Below are 15,594 nucleotides of genomic sequence, written 5' to 3'. Positions count from 1 at the left end.
AAATTCTGGCAATAACTTCATACATGATAACATTCTAATTGAAAACTAGTAAAAAATGGTTCAAACAAACTATACCCTCTTCCCCTATCTTATACACGCATATGCACACACTTTCATATAATCCAGTTTGATTAAAGGTTTATTAGGTTTAAAATATAGAACCATGAACATTTAAGAAAAATTTAAGAGCATACTTTCATCATCTTTGTGTAGGGAGGGTTTAGGTTTAGAAAAAAGAAGCCTTGACCAAACATCGTAAAGGAAAGAACAGATACATCTTTTTACATAAAATATAAAAATAAAAGTCACTACAAAAGTCACAATAAACAAATTATGGAAATTCTTTTGACAAGTGAAAACATATTTTAATCACATAAGTAATCCAAGAATTACAATTTTAGACAGCCAATCAAATTGAGATTGATTGAAAGTCCTGATGAGAAAAGGGACTCCAAGCACTGTAGATAGAGATCAGTACCTTTCAGAAAGGCAATTTGGTAAAAAAGATTTTAAATTCTAGGTGCACTTTCTACTAAGCAATTTCTACTCAAAAAAACTTACTTCTAGGAATTTATTAAAGGGATAGAATTTGACAAATACAAAAGGCAGATATATGTTTGATACTTTGAATATAATAATAATAACTTGGAAACAACCTGAATGACCATCAGTAGTAAGTTATTCACCAAAAAAGAGTATAGCACAACCATGCAGTAAAATATTATACAGTCATTAAATATTCTGAATTATGACTAGAAGTAATAAACAGATGTTCACCAGTCATCCAAGTAAAATAAAGCCAGTTGGTTGGTTTCTACACTATGGACTATAATCCCAAATTCTTAAAACAAAGTCTGGAAGAATATACCTCGAAATGATTAAAATGATTACTAGAGGATAGAAAAATAAATTTTTAGGTTTTTTTTACATTATATATTTTTGTTCTGCTTGAATTTTTCAAAAAGATCAAATATTTTTCTAATTGTAACACTTTAATGTCAGTTCAATTTTGAAAGAAAAGTTGAATCATAAAAAGCATACATTTGGACCCAATAATCTCATTTTTTTATAGTTGATCCAAATAAAATAATTCAAAATAAGGAAAAACCTACACAACCATTTTATTAGATTGTAATTCGTAATTGTAATATTAATAGAACCAGCATATATGTCCAACAATAAGAGAATATGCCATTTCGTGCAAAATTGTGCAGCCATTAAAATGTAGTTGTGAATCTTTGTAGAAACTTGACAAATGTTTGACAAAAATAACAAGTGAAAAAGCAAGATATAAATTGCATGTGTTTAATAAATATCTAATAGTGTGCAGATGAATGACATTTAAATAGGCATTAAGTTTAACAGGATTCTTCTTAGTGTGTACATACGTTTAAATTTTAAACTCTTAGTAATATTATTTAATTTCATTTCATGAAAATACTTTTTTAAAGTGTGGCATCCTTTGTTTTTTTCCATCAAGTGTCCTTGGCTGTTCAATGAACTTCTGGGAGCCAATCAATTCATTTTACCATTGACTCTTTACTGCCATTTTATATCACTTATTACAGTTTGTGATTATTTGTTTACTTGTGTATTTCCTGGCTTTCAGTCCTTTCGAACTTATACATTCATAAGTTCTTTTTTTCCCCAATTTACTCACTAAATTCTAAGGAACATGAGTGCAACCACCATACCTATTTATGTACACTCTTTTCTAGTAAAGCTATTATAATGATTCCATATTTACACATAAATGATATTAATCTCTCAGAAAATAAAAACTTCCCAGATAGGAGAAATATATTTATTAAAAAAGGGGGGGGAGGGGACAACACACAACACTTATGCAGTCCTTTATTACATACTATATTACATACTAGGCACCCTTATAAGCATTTTACAGACATCAACTCCTTCAATCCTCATAATGAACCTATGATGTAGGTGCTCTTGATACATTATGCTACACATGAAAAGGCTGAATTATAAAAAATTAAGGACTAGATAAATCCCAGATATAAGCCTAGGCAGTCTGGACATACTCGCTCTAGAGTCTGCCACTTTGTACCACCAGTTTTATCAAATATGGGTCTTTGATATTGTTATTAAACAAGTATATCAATTAATATTATGACATCAAATAATTTAAAGAAAATTATTGAATGTATAAATATATACTGCACATAGTACTAAAATTTTAGGAGTTTTTTTTTTTTTAAAGAATTTTAGGTACTTGCAGGAGTTGGTTTTAGAAAACCCATTAAAATCTATCTAAACTATATCCCTCTCTGAAAAACTATCTAATCACATTCCTTTTCTCTAATTCCAGAGTGTCATTTAAAATGAAGAAATAACAAATTCCATATGATATCACATATAAGTGGAATCTAAAATATGGCAAAGGTGAGCCCATCTACAAAACAGACTCACAAACATGGAGAACAGACTTGTGGTTGCCAAGGGGGAAGGGGGAGGGTGTGGGATGGACTGAGAGTTTGGGGTTAGTAGGTGCAAACTATTACATTTAGAATGGATAAGCAGTAAGGTCCTACTGTATAGCACAGGGAGCTATATCCAGTCTCTTGGGATAAATCATGATGGAAGATAATATGAGAAAAGGAATGCATGCATGTATGTATGACTAAATCACTTTGCTGTACAGCAGAAGTTGGTACAACACTGTAAATCAACTGTACTTTAGTATAAATAAATAAAATTAAGAAATCAAACTGCATATACTTAACTTACACAGAATCTAGACTATTTGGAAAGTTCATCTGTCTGCACTGGTTTGGGGGGACAGATAAAGTAAATAAGACTAGCAATTGTAAAATATGGTTAGTCAAATTTTCCCTGAATCATCTTAATGGATTGCTGGCAATGAAATAGGAATTTCCATTATATAGAAAGGAACAGCAACTAATTCTACTTAAAACTAATGGACTGAGAGATAGTAGTCAAAAAATGTTGTAAACTCATTTGCTGTGCAGCTCTAAAAGAATTTGCAGGGAAACAAAAAGATTATTTTTAACAGCTATGGTCTTCCACATGTTAAAAATGTATTTTTCACTTGTACTTCCTATGCTCTTGCTTGGTAAGTCGTGAATATTACAGATTAACCTTTCACCTACTGTCACTGCTGTACAAAGTTAAGCTATTAAACTATTTTAAACTGTAAAAATGATTAAATTGTACACCTTAGAAAAAATGCTTTACAAACACAATCATAAATTCATAGTTATTTTTTTTTCCCATTTCAAAATGGCCTATTGATGGCTGTAGCTGGGATAGTCCTATCTATTCTAATGTTATTTTATTGTTTTGGTATATTTATAAATAAGGAATGTAATTATCTTTTCAATAGACTTAGCAATGACACTATGAGACATTAGCTATCAACAAAAGCAAAATACTTTAAAAATTTCATACCTCTTTTAGGTCAGTTTAAAGAACGAGAATGCTCTACCGTTTTGTGAAATACAATTTTTGTTTTTCTTATTTTGAAGTGTCACGTTCCTTTTACAGAGAGTGAATCTTACTCCTCAGAAAGACTATGACTGTAAAACAAAAATAACATGTAAAAGTGCTAGGGAAAGTATAAACTAGGCAAGGTACTCATCTTCATTATTCCTTTTTCCTTTTTTTTTTTTTTTTGTCCTTTTAGGGCCATACGCATGGCATATTGAGGTTCCCAGGCCAGGGGTCAAATTGGAGCTGTAGTTGCCAACCTACACCAGAGCCACAGCAATGTCAGATCTGAGCCACGTCTACGACCTACACCACAGCTCTGGCGTTGTAGGATCCTTAACCCACTGAGCAAGGCCAAAGATCGAACCTGCGTTCTCATGGATATTAGTCGGGTTTGTTAACCATTGAGCCACAACAGGAAGTCCTTCATTATTCTTATGTCTTAATTCTTGTGTCTTTTTTTTATTATATTATGTCCTGGTCTCCCTTTCCTTGAGCCTAAATATCAAGCTTCCCTCCCTTCATTCCACATAGAGTAGATTCCACACTAGTCGTTAATCAATGAATCCATTCAGTCTATGGGGGTATGGTCAGGAAACTTATTTCATAATCCAAAATTTTAATTTGCTATGTTTAAACGATGGGAAAGATGAGCTTTCAACTCACCATGTTGTCATTTTAAAAATACAAAATATCTAGTTAAAGGATTTTTAATTCGATACTTCCTTTTTAGAATTTAAATTGCTCTTTACCTCCCTCAAATAGATCCTATTTAGATTTAGTTAAGAAATATCAAGTGAAATAAAACACATGAACTTTGGAATCAGACAAATTTGTCCCCATTCTTATGTTATTATTTCATGTTTGTGGGTTGACCATTGAACTACGTAATTTCTATCAACGTCAGTGTCCACAGCTGTCAAGTGAGCACAGCCCTGAAACCTCTTAAGTTGTTTTAAAGCTTAATATACAATCTATGGCATTAAGTAAACTCCCTGTGTATGATATTTAGTGCATTTTCTTCTTTCTATAACAATTAAGGTCAGCTCCTCTTTGGACAGCTAATTTTTAAAGTCCTAAATAGTCTTGGTTAACGGTACATATGTGATAGGAGCTATAAACTCTGCCTCTGTTTTAACTGGAATGCCCAAATTATATGTAAACCAAATGTTCTAAAAAGTTCTAAATGATATGATATTTGTTTGAGAATTAGATGTATCTTACAAGCTAATTTGGATTCTTGATGTTTAGTTTCCTCTTTCATTCTGCTTGCAACCCAGATGATAACTGAAAAGAGATATAAGAAATGTTTACAGTTTAGTTTATCCTCTCATGTTCTTCATTAACTTACTGTGGGTGTTGTTCTTTTAAAAGGCCAAGGTTCAAGGTTCTGTTTTTTAATTGCAATTCACTCTTTCCTACTTCTTCCAGGAGCTTCAGCTTTATCATTGCTGTGAGATTTACAGCGCTTCCTTCCATCGTCAGCTTGCTAATAGGCAGTGGTTGAACTCCCCGGAGTCTAAACTAGGAAATATGAGCAGTATGTAATTGCTATGGCTGGAATCGCATTCCACTTCAGAAGCTTCTTAACAGCATTCTCAGATGTGTGAATATCCATTAGTGACCCAAGGGGATTACTCCCTGGCACCAGGTTTACCTTTATGAGGGGCCTGGTTGATGAGACCTTCCCTACCATAAGCAGAAGTTTAGGTGAGGCAAGGGGCTCAGAGATTGGTGAATTCAAAAGCAAAATGTCTGGGAAAGGAGACTGCTTTTACAAGACAGGAATTCAAAGGGAAAACTATAAAATTTGGCCTTGGGGGTATGTAAGTTTAATATTTATATTGAGTAAATAGCTGACATATTTATCAAAACATCCAAGGGCAATAAGGCTAAGTAACATAACTTGATCTTCCTGTGTCTGTTTATGTGGATGGTAATTGACAGTAAGCAACACTGAACTTTCACTTCCTGTTCACTGTATCTAGGACAGACAATACTGGGAGGATGACTCAGTTGCTCCAGCAGCAACTGCCCTTTGAGGAAAAAGCTTCCTGATTTCACCATGTCTCTTTTAAAATATTTCTGCCCTTCTGTCCACCCCCAACAGATCTGCAGCTTCTCTTTTTGCAACATCTCTAACCACTGTCTCCTAGATGTTATAGCAATCAGAAAGGCTCGCCTTCACAGTTTTTAGATCAAAGAAATATTTTTGTATGGATGTGCCTTTTTTACAGAATAGATTCACGGGTTTTCTTGCATAAACAATGTCTACATTATTGCATTTGCACAATCAGTGTGAAAGTCTACCACGTGTTCAAGTAACATGTACAGTGAGAGGATAAGCAAAAAGAAAATTCTAGTGTTAAATTTATGATTTAAACCCATGATATCAGGAAAGTGAGGAAAGAGTTCATTGAAAATATCAGAATCTGGAAAGCATATAGCCACGTTGTATAACCTTTCACAACTCCTGGAAGAAAACTTTGCTTCTAGTAATAAATATACTATTTAATGTTAGTGCAACAAATATAAGATTTAATAACATGCAATTTTAAATTATAAGTTTTGAATGCATATATGAATAAATGAATTAATGAATGAAGACGAAAATCATTTAATTAGAAATAGAAATTTCCTAGACCAAAAATAATGACTTGTATGGTTCATGAACAGATGGGTATTCAGATTTCATCCATTAGAGCATGTTTCACAACACTGGCTTCACATTAGAATCACCTAGGGAGCTTTAAAAAAAATGCTGCCTGAGCCCCACCTCCAGAAATGTTGATTTAATTGGTCTGTGTTGGGCCTAGGCATGGGTATTTATTGAAAGCTCTCCAGATGATTCAAATATGCAGGCAGAGTTAAGAATCATTACATTTCAGGCTCTTAGGTATGTTCTTAGAATGACTTGCAGATTATAACATTTGTCACTGATCAATTAGGGAGGGAACTATGAAAGACAGAAAAAGAGGGAAGGATGTGGATAAGGAGGAAAAGAGAGAGAAAGGAAAGAAAAGGAAAGACATGGAAAGGAAAGGAAGAAAGGAAGAAAAAAAGGTTAGAACAGACAAAAGACAGACAGAAAGCAAGAAAGAAGCAAGAACGAAAGTACTCCAGAATCAAAAGAAAGAAAGAAAGAAAGAAAGAAAGAAAGAAAAGAAAGAAAAAGGAAAAACAAAAGAAAGAAGAAAGGAGGGAGGGATGGAGAGAAGGAGAAAGGAAGGAAAGAAGAAGGAAGGAGTAACTTCTGGTTATTTTAATATTGAGTTCTTACTGGATATCGGTTAAATATTGGCACTCTAATAATTAATATAAACAGACTAATGTAGAGTTATGGTCTATTGAGAGGAAACAGACATTGATCAGATAAAACAGAAATGCCTATGAAATTATGACTTACAAAAGCCTCGAAACAAAAAGCACATAGTAGTATAGGAAAGAGGTTATTCTGTCTTCTTCGGAGGATAGGGGTTTCTCAGTAAAGTGATTTTGAACCAAGATCCTAATTACAAGAACAAATGAGGGAGTGAAGTGATATAAGACAAAGGGGACTGCATGTGCAAAGGTCCTGAGCCTCTAGGGACTGTTTCTTAAAAGAAAACTAGTAAGATTCCCACTTAAGGATCAAGGAAATGACTGATTGACATGTGCCTGGAGAAACAGGTAAGAGTCAGCTCATGTTTGTTAACCCTCGGTTCATGAGACATTTTTAATTATTACTCTAAAAGCAAAGGAAGTCAGTGAAGGAATTTAATGAGAAGTAAAGTATTAGACTTGAATTCGTAATCACCATCTAGTGAAGGAATGTATTGGGAAGAGATAAGAGAGGATAAGGGAGAGTAGCAAACCAGCCCAGATAAGAAAATATAGAAGTTTGGCTTAAGTAGATAGCGGTTCAAATGGAGAGAAGTACAATTTCAAAGGGAATTTAAAACATAGACTGTAATGACTTTGAAGAAGAGAAACATATTTGGGGAGAAGACCATGAGTATGTCTTGTATGCACTGAATTAGAGTTACCTCTATATTATCCCAATGGAAATACCAAGTAAGTTGAGGGTTTGTGGGTCTGAAGTTCAATAAAAAGTTTTTTCATAGGAGATATAAATTTGGAAATTATTTTCAAAGTGGGTTAATGAATAGTATTGGATGAAATTTCCTTTGGAGAAAGTATAAAGGGAACTTTGAAGAAAAGTGAGTCTAGGGCCTGATCTTTAAAAACCTTTTGACCTAAGAAAAATAAGAAAAACTAGGAGAATGTGGTCTACATTATTTCACATTCTTTCTTTTATTTTCCGGCACTTATGCATCATGCTGTAGAACTTTCCATGAAGTTAGAATCAGTTTAAACCAAATATGGTCATTAATGTTTTTGGTCCCAGCCAATCGATTTCTCAAAGTCTTAGCTTCATATTTTTTTAATTAAGGTAGACTGAGAAAGAACAATCTGATGCTCAGAGAAAAATAGATTATTCAAAAGGGAGTGAGAAATTTCAAAATGCTGTAGCATCCCAAATCTTATAAAAATTAATATAGATCTAGGAGTTTCCGTCATGGCACAGTGGTTAACGAATCCGACTAGGAACCATGAGGTTGCATGTTCGATCCCTGCCCTTGCTCAGTGGGTTAACGATCTGGTGTTGCTGTGATCTGTGGTGTAGGTTGCAGAATTGGCTCGGATCCCATGTTGCTGTGGCTCTGGCGTAGGCTGGCAGCTACAGCTCCGATTCGACCCCTAGCCTGGGAACCTCCATATGCCGTGGGAGCGGCCCAAGAAATGGCAAAAAGACAACAACAACAAAAAAAATTAATATAGATCTAATCAATGGTATGCTGGTAATTGTTTCACAATTGGTTCCCCAAAATTGAAAAAAAAAAAAAAAAAAAAAGCTTATTTGGAACAGTTGACAATTTTCATGATGAAAATAACTCTGACTATGGCTGATTTCCCTCAAGTGTGTCACTGACACAGCGTTTGGAAAAGATCCACAAAATTGATCCTTGCCAGCCAGTTCAAGTCAGGTCAAAATGAAAATATGAAATCTAAAGAGACAACTGAACTTCCATAATCTCATCGTTCTATCAAATGGAACAGCTGAAAGAGGACCCAGAGTATCTCATTAGTCTAGTGTTTTTTTATACTCCCCATGCTAATATTAGTGATATAGAACAGTAGTTCTCCAAATATGATTCTGGGACCAGCAGCCTTGATAGTATCTGTGAAATCCTTAGAAATGTGAAGTCACTGGCCCTTTCTCAGACCTACTAGGACTGAAAATCTAGGACATAGCAGTGTGGCTTTAAACAAGGCCTCCTGGTGACTCTGACACATCCTAAAGTTCGAGAACCACAGACCTAGACAATAAATGATACCTTGAATGTTAGTAACAAAATGCCTTCCGAAGAACTATTATCCTCTCATCTATGTTTCCCATAGTCTTAATTCTGGCAACAATGTAAGAAGCTCAGTCTGGAAGCTTTGTTAGATTCAAAAAAGAGAAATTGAAAATTCAGAAATGGGTTAAAGTCTTGATTTATCATACTGATTATGGATGGAGAAATGAACATTCCCAAGGTAGAAATTGCAGCAACATCTTATTGGAAATGAAGGGTAAGATACAGAGAGAAATTTAAAATGCCTCCAAGGATCTTACACAAAAATTATTTAAAAAAAAAATCCTTTCTAGAGATCTATCCTAATTTCTTCCCAATTTGTCTTTATGTTTCTTCTTCTTTTGAGCACACTCAGACCTTTACAAATGTATCTCATATCACTTAGTCTCCTGAATAGTATTATATCTTCAGTCTTTCCGATGGAGGATACAGAGCTTTATTCATCCTTACATCCATTGCAAAGCTTGGCAGAATATCTTTCACATAATAGATTACCTAATAATGGAAATAAAGAATCCATGTGTAGGAGTCATTTCACAGAGTGATTAATTTTATCAATATTTACTTTGACACCACAGGATAATGGGAAGCACTAGGTGAAAATAAAGAGAACAATTGGAGTCAACTTTCCAAGAGTGCTCACAGTCACATATAAACCTTCAAACAAAGTTCAGTCACAGCTCGGTTCAAACGAATACATTTTTTAAGTGAGTTTCTTTTGTTGAAGTTGGCACTCATTCCATATAAGACAAGTGGCTGATTTTAGTATTTTCCCTGATATGTTTACAGTTCCTATGGTTTGAGGTCCTGAAACTGCTAAGCTTTTCATTTTATATTCATGTAGAAATCAACCTCAATCATGAAACTTATTTTTAAGTTTAAAATGTATTACATATCAAAATATATTTTCAATATTAATTCCCTAATATTTTGCTTTCTGAAATATTTTAGCTAGATGGAAAAAATCTTTACACCTATGTGTCAAGGTATGCATAAACTATTTTATAGAAAATCTAATAGAAACTTCTAATTTATTATTGACAATATATTTAATATTTTATAGAATAATGAAAAGGCATTTCTGAGTTGAACAAAACCCAAGTATATTTGCTATCAACAAAAAAAGGAAAAAGGAAAGAAAAGAAAAACACATTTGTAGAATATAAGAAAGAAAAGTATGTTTTTGTACATATTTAAATATATGTGGAGTTTTAGAAAAAAGTGATATGTATTTGCATCTAATTTCATTCCTCGTATTCTTTTATTCTATAATAAACTAAATTAAATGGATCTGGGTAAGAAAGAGTATAGTTACTAGAACAAGATTCTAGGAATTGAACCTGTTCTGCCTCTATGGCCTTGGGAAATTCATTTCATTTAAGTTTCAATCTGAAAATAAATGAGATGATAATAATACCTACTACAAAGTGTTGTTCAGAAGACTAACTTCTGTTTCAAATAGAGAAATTAACATAGCACCTGAATTAGTAGCAGATCCAAGCAAATAAAACCTAGATAAGAATATTCTGTGGAGTAAAAATCTAATTATTTGAAAGTTAATTAGATGAAGGTATTTTTAGTCATAATCATATTCTGGTTATGTTTTTGTTTAATGGGCAAAACAATACAGATTTCTTATTCCATTCACTTTTCCATGACTTTGAAAATATCCATAATAAAGAATAACTACTAAAAGTAAATGAATGAACTACAATTTCTTGTGCTTTAATTCTTTTTGCTCGTCTCTGAAAAGCTTGGCTCTCAAGTAGACAGCTGCCTTGCCTGTATGCCCATAGCATCTGTAACTGCCAAGTTCACTGAAAGGGGAGTTCCTTCCTAGTAGCAAATATGTTCATTCCTCCCCCTTGCCCATGCATATATACAAAGGGGATTTTTCTGCAAATAGAGTATACCATGAGGTAATTTTTCAGTAAATATGAGTAAGAACAATACTTTTTTGTGGCTCAGAGACCTAGTATCTTAGTGGATTCAGAAAACCCTGTGTAGTTGGATGAGGCATATCTATATATTGATAAGACAGCAAGGATTAAGGCAATTTCAGTACAAAGTTATATCAGAGTAATGAAAATATGCTAAGTGGTGGCCATTTGACAAATTTTCCATGACTATAAAAATGTGAATTCTTTTCCAAACTTTTGCAAATCTACCCTTATGGAAAAACTTTCCAAGTAACAAGATATGCTCTTTGAGAATCAAAGGAAAAATGCATGGATAACATTGAACTTCATTTAACCCAACTAATTTCCACATAATTGATAGAAGGCAATTTCAGATCATCTCAAAATAAATTAATTTATCTCAATAAAAATACATGTTTTGTTCTATTTAAATCTAATTTTGGCAATCTTCCTATTGGTTAGGTTTTCATTATACTTATCATAATAAGATTGTTCTTAATCTTAGTAAACTTTTCATGTTAATTCATTGTTAGGTCATTGTTGTGAAGGCAAATATTTGACTCCCATTGAATTTTTGTGATAAGGAGGTATTATACTTCAAAGTCACTTTTTAAAGTGACTTTGGTAACTGATATGTTGTAACTACTCTTACAAACACCCTAAAGGAGCCTAAAATTTTTGGTTTTATCCTTTGCAAATATGTGACTTTCTGACAACCAGATATGGTAATTACATATGGATCCAGTGTAAACACGAGAAACCATAAACAACATCTTTTTAAAACTAACTTAATACACTGTATACGTATTTCAGAAAACCTGGAGCATGTTAAGCTTGTTCAAAACAAAGCAAATACAACTCCTTCTATTGCATTTGTGTTTTACTGTTATTGTTTTTTGTTTGTTTTGTTTTGTTTTTTTTAATGGCTGCACCCACAGCATATGGAAGTTTCTGAGCCAGGGATCCAATCCGAGCTACAGCTGCGACCTGTGTCACAGCTGCGACCCATACCACAGCTGTGGCAATGCCAGATCCTTTAACCCACTGTGCCACAGCAGGAATTCTGAGTTTTATTGTTATTCTTATCATTTAATAATTAAGAAAAACAACAGAGACAAACTTCTAATTCATGAAAACTGGGGGAACAAAAAAGCTGTTTAACCTCAGAAGAACTTATTCTGACCTATCATCTAATCCTGAAATTAGACTATTGAAAAGGAGTCATTTTCTATAAAAAAGGAAAAGGCTAAACTGGACAATGTTATTCTTATAAATGATATCATAGGGGATGTGCTTTCAGCTGAATTTATTGATACCCAGGGACAGAATTCATGGCATTTTTCTACTTAAATGATTATTTGAATGTGGTTTGATTTATATGTAAAGAATACATTGAGAAACAACACAGGTTATCATTTTTAACCTTACATACTTACTCAATGGCAAAGAATTTAACATCCATAGGTATGTTCCTCTAATTTTAAGTCAATGCTAGTGATTTATTAAAAGGAATAAAATTTGTCCAGATTAAGTCTCCAAAAGAGAATGCTTGGATTTTTGCAGTTTGAGGATACATTTTCTTTCTTTTCTTTCTTTCTTTTTTCCTTCCTTCCTTCACTCCTTCCTTCATTCCTTCCTTTCTTCCCTTTTTTTTTTTTGAAAGGTACAAAAGTCTCCTTAGCCCACATTGAATTATTATAGGATGTTACTCACCATTAGTGATAACCCTTGACTTTTGTCATGCTGTCAAATGGTAGGCTGAAAAAACAAGATTGTGATATGATCACATACTCTTTTCAGCTGGATTTAGTCAGTATTAGTGTTAAGTTACATTGCATTCATCATGATGACATGAATGTGAATGATGTAGGCTAGGAAGAGACACTTGACCCAAAGTTCTGAACTGAGAGTCATTCTCCTTCGCATGGATGCTTCTTGATCTGTACTCTGGATGCAGAACAAACTTCAGTTTGCCTGACACGCTAATCAAACTGAGCATAATATAAGGCCAGCAGATGTCTCAAACTACACTCCAAACTTTTTGTATTGGATTATATTTTATTATGTATTTCATTAAGTTACCAAGGTTTTTTTTTCATTTTTTTTCCTTTGTGCACAAATCTCCTGATATGAATTTCTCTTTGGAATAGCCCTTGAAATCAAAGCATGCCCTTATAATAGAAGGAGAAATTGGCAAAGAAAAAAAAATGTATCCTGTATTTGTCATATGCATATTTTAAAGAAAATGGAGTCCAAATGTCTTTACTCAGACATAAACCATCAAAATTTTTCTTATTTCTCACTTGGAAGAAGGCAATGTTAGCACAAGTATGCCAGTCTAAGAGTCATACATTCTGTTTATGCACTCTAGGAAGAAGGATTTAAAAAACAGAACACATTTTCTCATTCATATTCCTTTGTGTTTCTTAAATCATTCTCTCTCTCTCTCTCTCCACTTCACCCACACACACTACAGACTTTCTCAGTGTGTTGTTTCTTCTATATATTTTATGCCACGAAGATATATATGAGTCTTGAAGAAAATGTGTTATTACTGATATGAGACAAAATATCATTACTCTTTGTTTTTTCTTTTAGAATAGGTGAAGTATGTTTTCTAAATTTTATGTAGCTCTGAATTCAGGAAGAAATATGTAATATAGCCTTGATGTTTTAAAATTTAGATTTAGGAATTGTATTTTAAGGAAATTATGCAAAGAAACTACCATAAGGTCAGTGTAAACTTATGATTACTACATTATACAAGCAGATAGAAGTTTTAAGGTGTATGTTGAGTTAACCAACCAGCATCACTATAGCCAATGGATTATTACACAGTTTTGCAAAACAATTAGCACAAGTATTTAATTTCTGCTGCTAAATCAACGTGACGGTGGAATATATTTAATAGGTATTAACAATGCGATGTTACTAATGATATGATTACTGATCAGAAGTTTTTGTTCATTATATTTTAACGCTATAATTCTTTTTCACTATTTCTCCAAGGTATGACTAATTTTTCAGTTATATCTAGTGTGGGTTATAAAGGCAATAGGTATATAAATGGTCTTTTTCATATACTCCAGAATATCTCTCTGATTTGGTAAGCCCCTTCTTCAGAGGATATGTTTTTTAGTCTAATACCTGGTGGAAAAATGACTCTTGAGAATGATGAATTTTTTGTTAGGGGTCAAAAGATCATGAATTACTATGAAACAAATTGAAAATAAGGCAAGGAACCATAGTCTTGCTTTAAACATTTAAAATTGTATTTGGGGGGAGAATTCCCGCTTATTACTTAGGTACTTTTAACAACTAAATAGTATAAGGAGTCATATAATCCTAATGAAAATATATTATCATTATCATTTCCATGTTGTAAATTCTTTTTTTTTTTCTTTTTGTCTTTTTAGAGCTGCACCCACAGCCTGTGCAAGTTCCTAGGGTAGGGGTCCAATCAGAGCTGCAGCTGCAGCCTACACCATAGCCACAGCAACACCAGAGCCAAGCCAGTTCTGTGACCTACACCACAGCTCACGGCAACAATGGATACTTAACCCACTGAGCGAGGCCCAGGATGGAACCCATGTCCTCATGGATACTAGTTGGGTTGGCTACTGCTGAGCCACGATGGGAACTCCTCCATGTTGTAAATTCTATATTAGAATTATCATGGGTAAAATGGCGGCAGTCAAAAAGATATGTCTGTATCCTAACTCCAGAACCAGTGAAAGTGGTTCTTTATTTTAAAGACTTAAAGGCTTTCAGATATTACTAAATTAAGGATCTCTAAATGAGGTGATTGTTCATTATCGTGATGAGTCCTAAGTCCAATGACAAGTGTTCTAATAAGAGACACACAGAGGAAAGACATGAGAAGTGAAGACAGAATCAGAAGTTGGAGTTTTGGAGCCATAAACCAAGGAATGCCGGCAGCATCCAGAAGCTGGAAGAGGCATGGAAAGATTATCCCCTAGAGCCCTTGGAGGAAACTTGGCTCTGCTGACACCTTAATTTCAGAATTCTGGCCTCCAAAACTGTGAGAAAGTAAATTCAGTTGTTACAAGTCACCTACTTTATGGTAATTTATTTTGGCAGCCCTAGGAAACTAATACAGTGTCCAAGAGTACAAATTAAAGAAAACACACTCCTCACTTGTAACTACAGACCATTAAATAAGTACAGGAACCTCCTACTGAAGAGAGCCAAGCACATAGTAGGTGTTCAATAAATGTGTGCTAAATGGCATCTATCTTCTCTTTTAATACCACAATTCATGTAATGTATTTTAAATCAGTGTTTTTAATGTTAGCGTGGAATCAGCAAGAATCACAAAGCCTGAACAAGAACCTCATTCCTGTTCTTTGTGAAAATACATTGTGCAATATGTATCTTTTTCATGAAGGGGAAGTTTCATTTGAAAATTTTGGTAATTTACTATAACTTGCTTTTGCTGTTTCAATGAATGAAACAGCACATGAGGTTTAAACTGTTTTCATGTAATATAACATACATACAGGAGAAATGTATTAAATATTTCATCTATTTTTATGAAGCCTAGTAAAAGAGCAACCATGAACCCCCTTCTCCCATTCATTTAAGAATTAGAACATTAGGGATGAGATAACTTTTACCTTTGTGCTTCTTCCTTGGTTTCTTCCACCTACTTGCCCACCCTGTATTAATTTTCTTTTGCTGCAAAAAAAAAAAAAATTAACAAACTTAATGGCTTAAAACAACACCTACTTATTATCTCAGATTTGAGTTCTCTACCTCATCAAAAGATTTAAGACACATGGACCTGC

The sequence above is a fragment of the Phacochoerus africanus genome, chromosome 11 (genome assembly GCF_016906955.1).
Source record: "Phacochoerus africanus isolate WHEZ1 chromosome 11, ROS_Pafr_v1, whole genome shotgun sequence".
Classification (NCBI taxonomy): Eukaryota; Metazoa; Chordata; class Mammalia; order Artiodactyla; family Suidae; genus Phacochoerus; species Phacochoerus africanus.
This window is presented reverse-complemented; position numbering follows the sequence as displayed.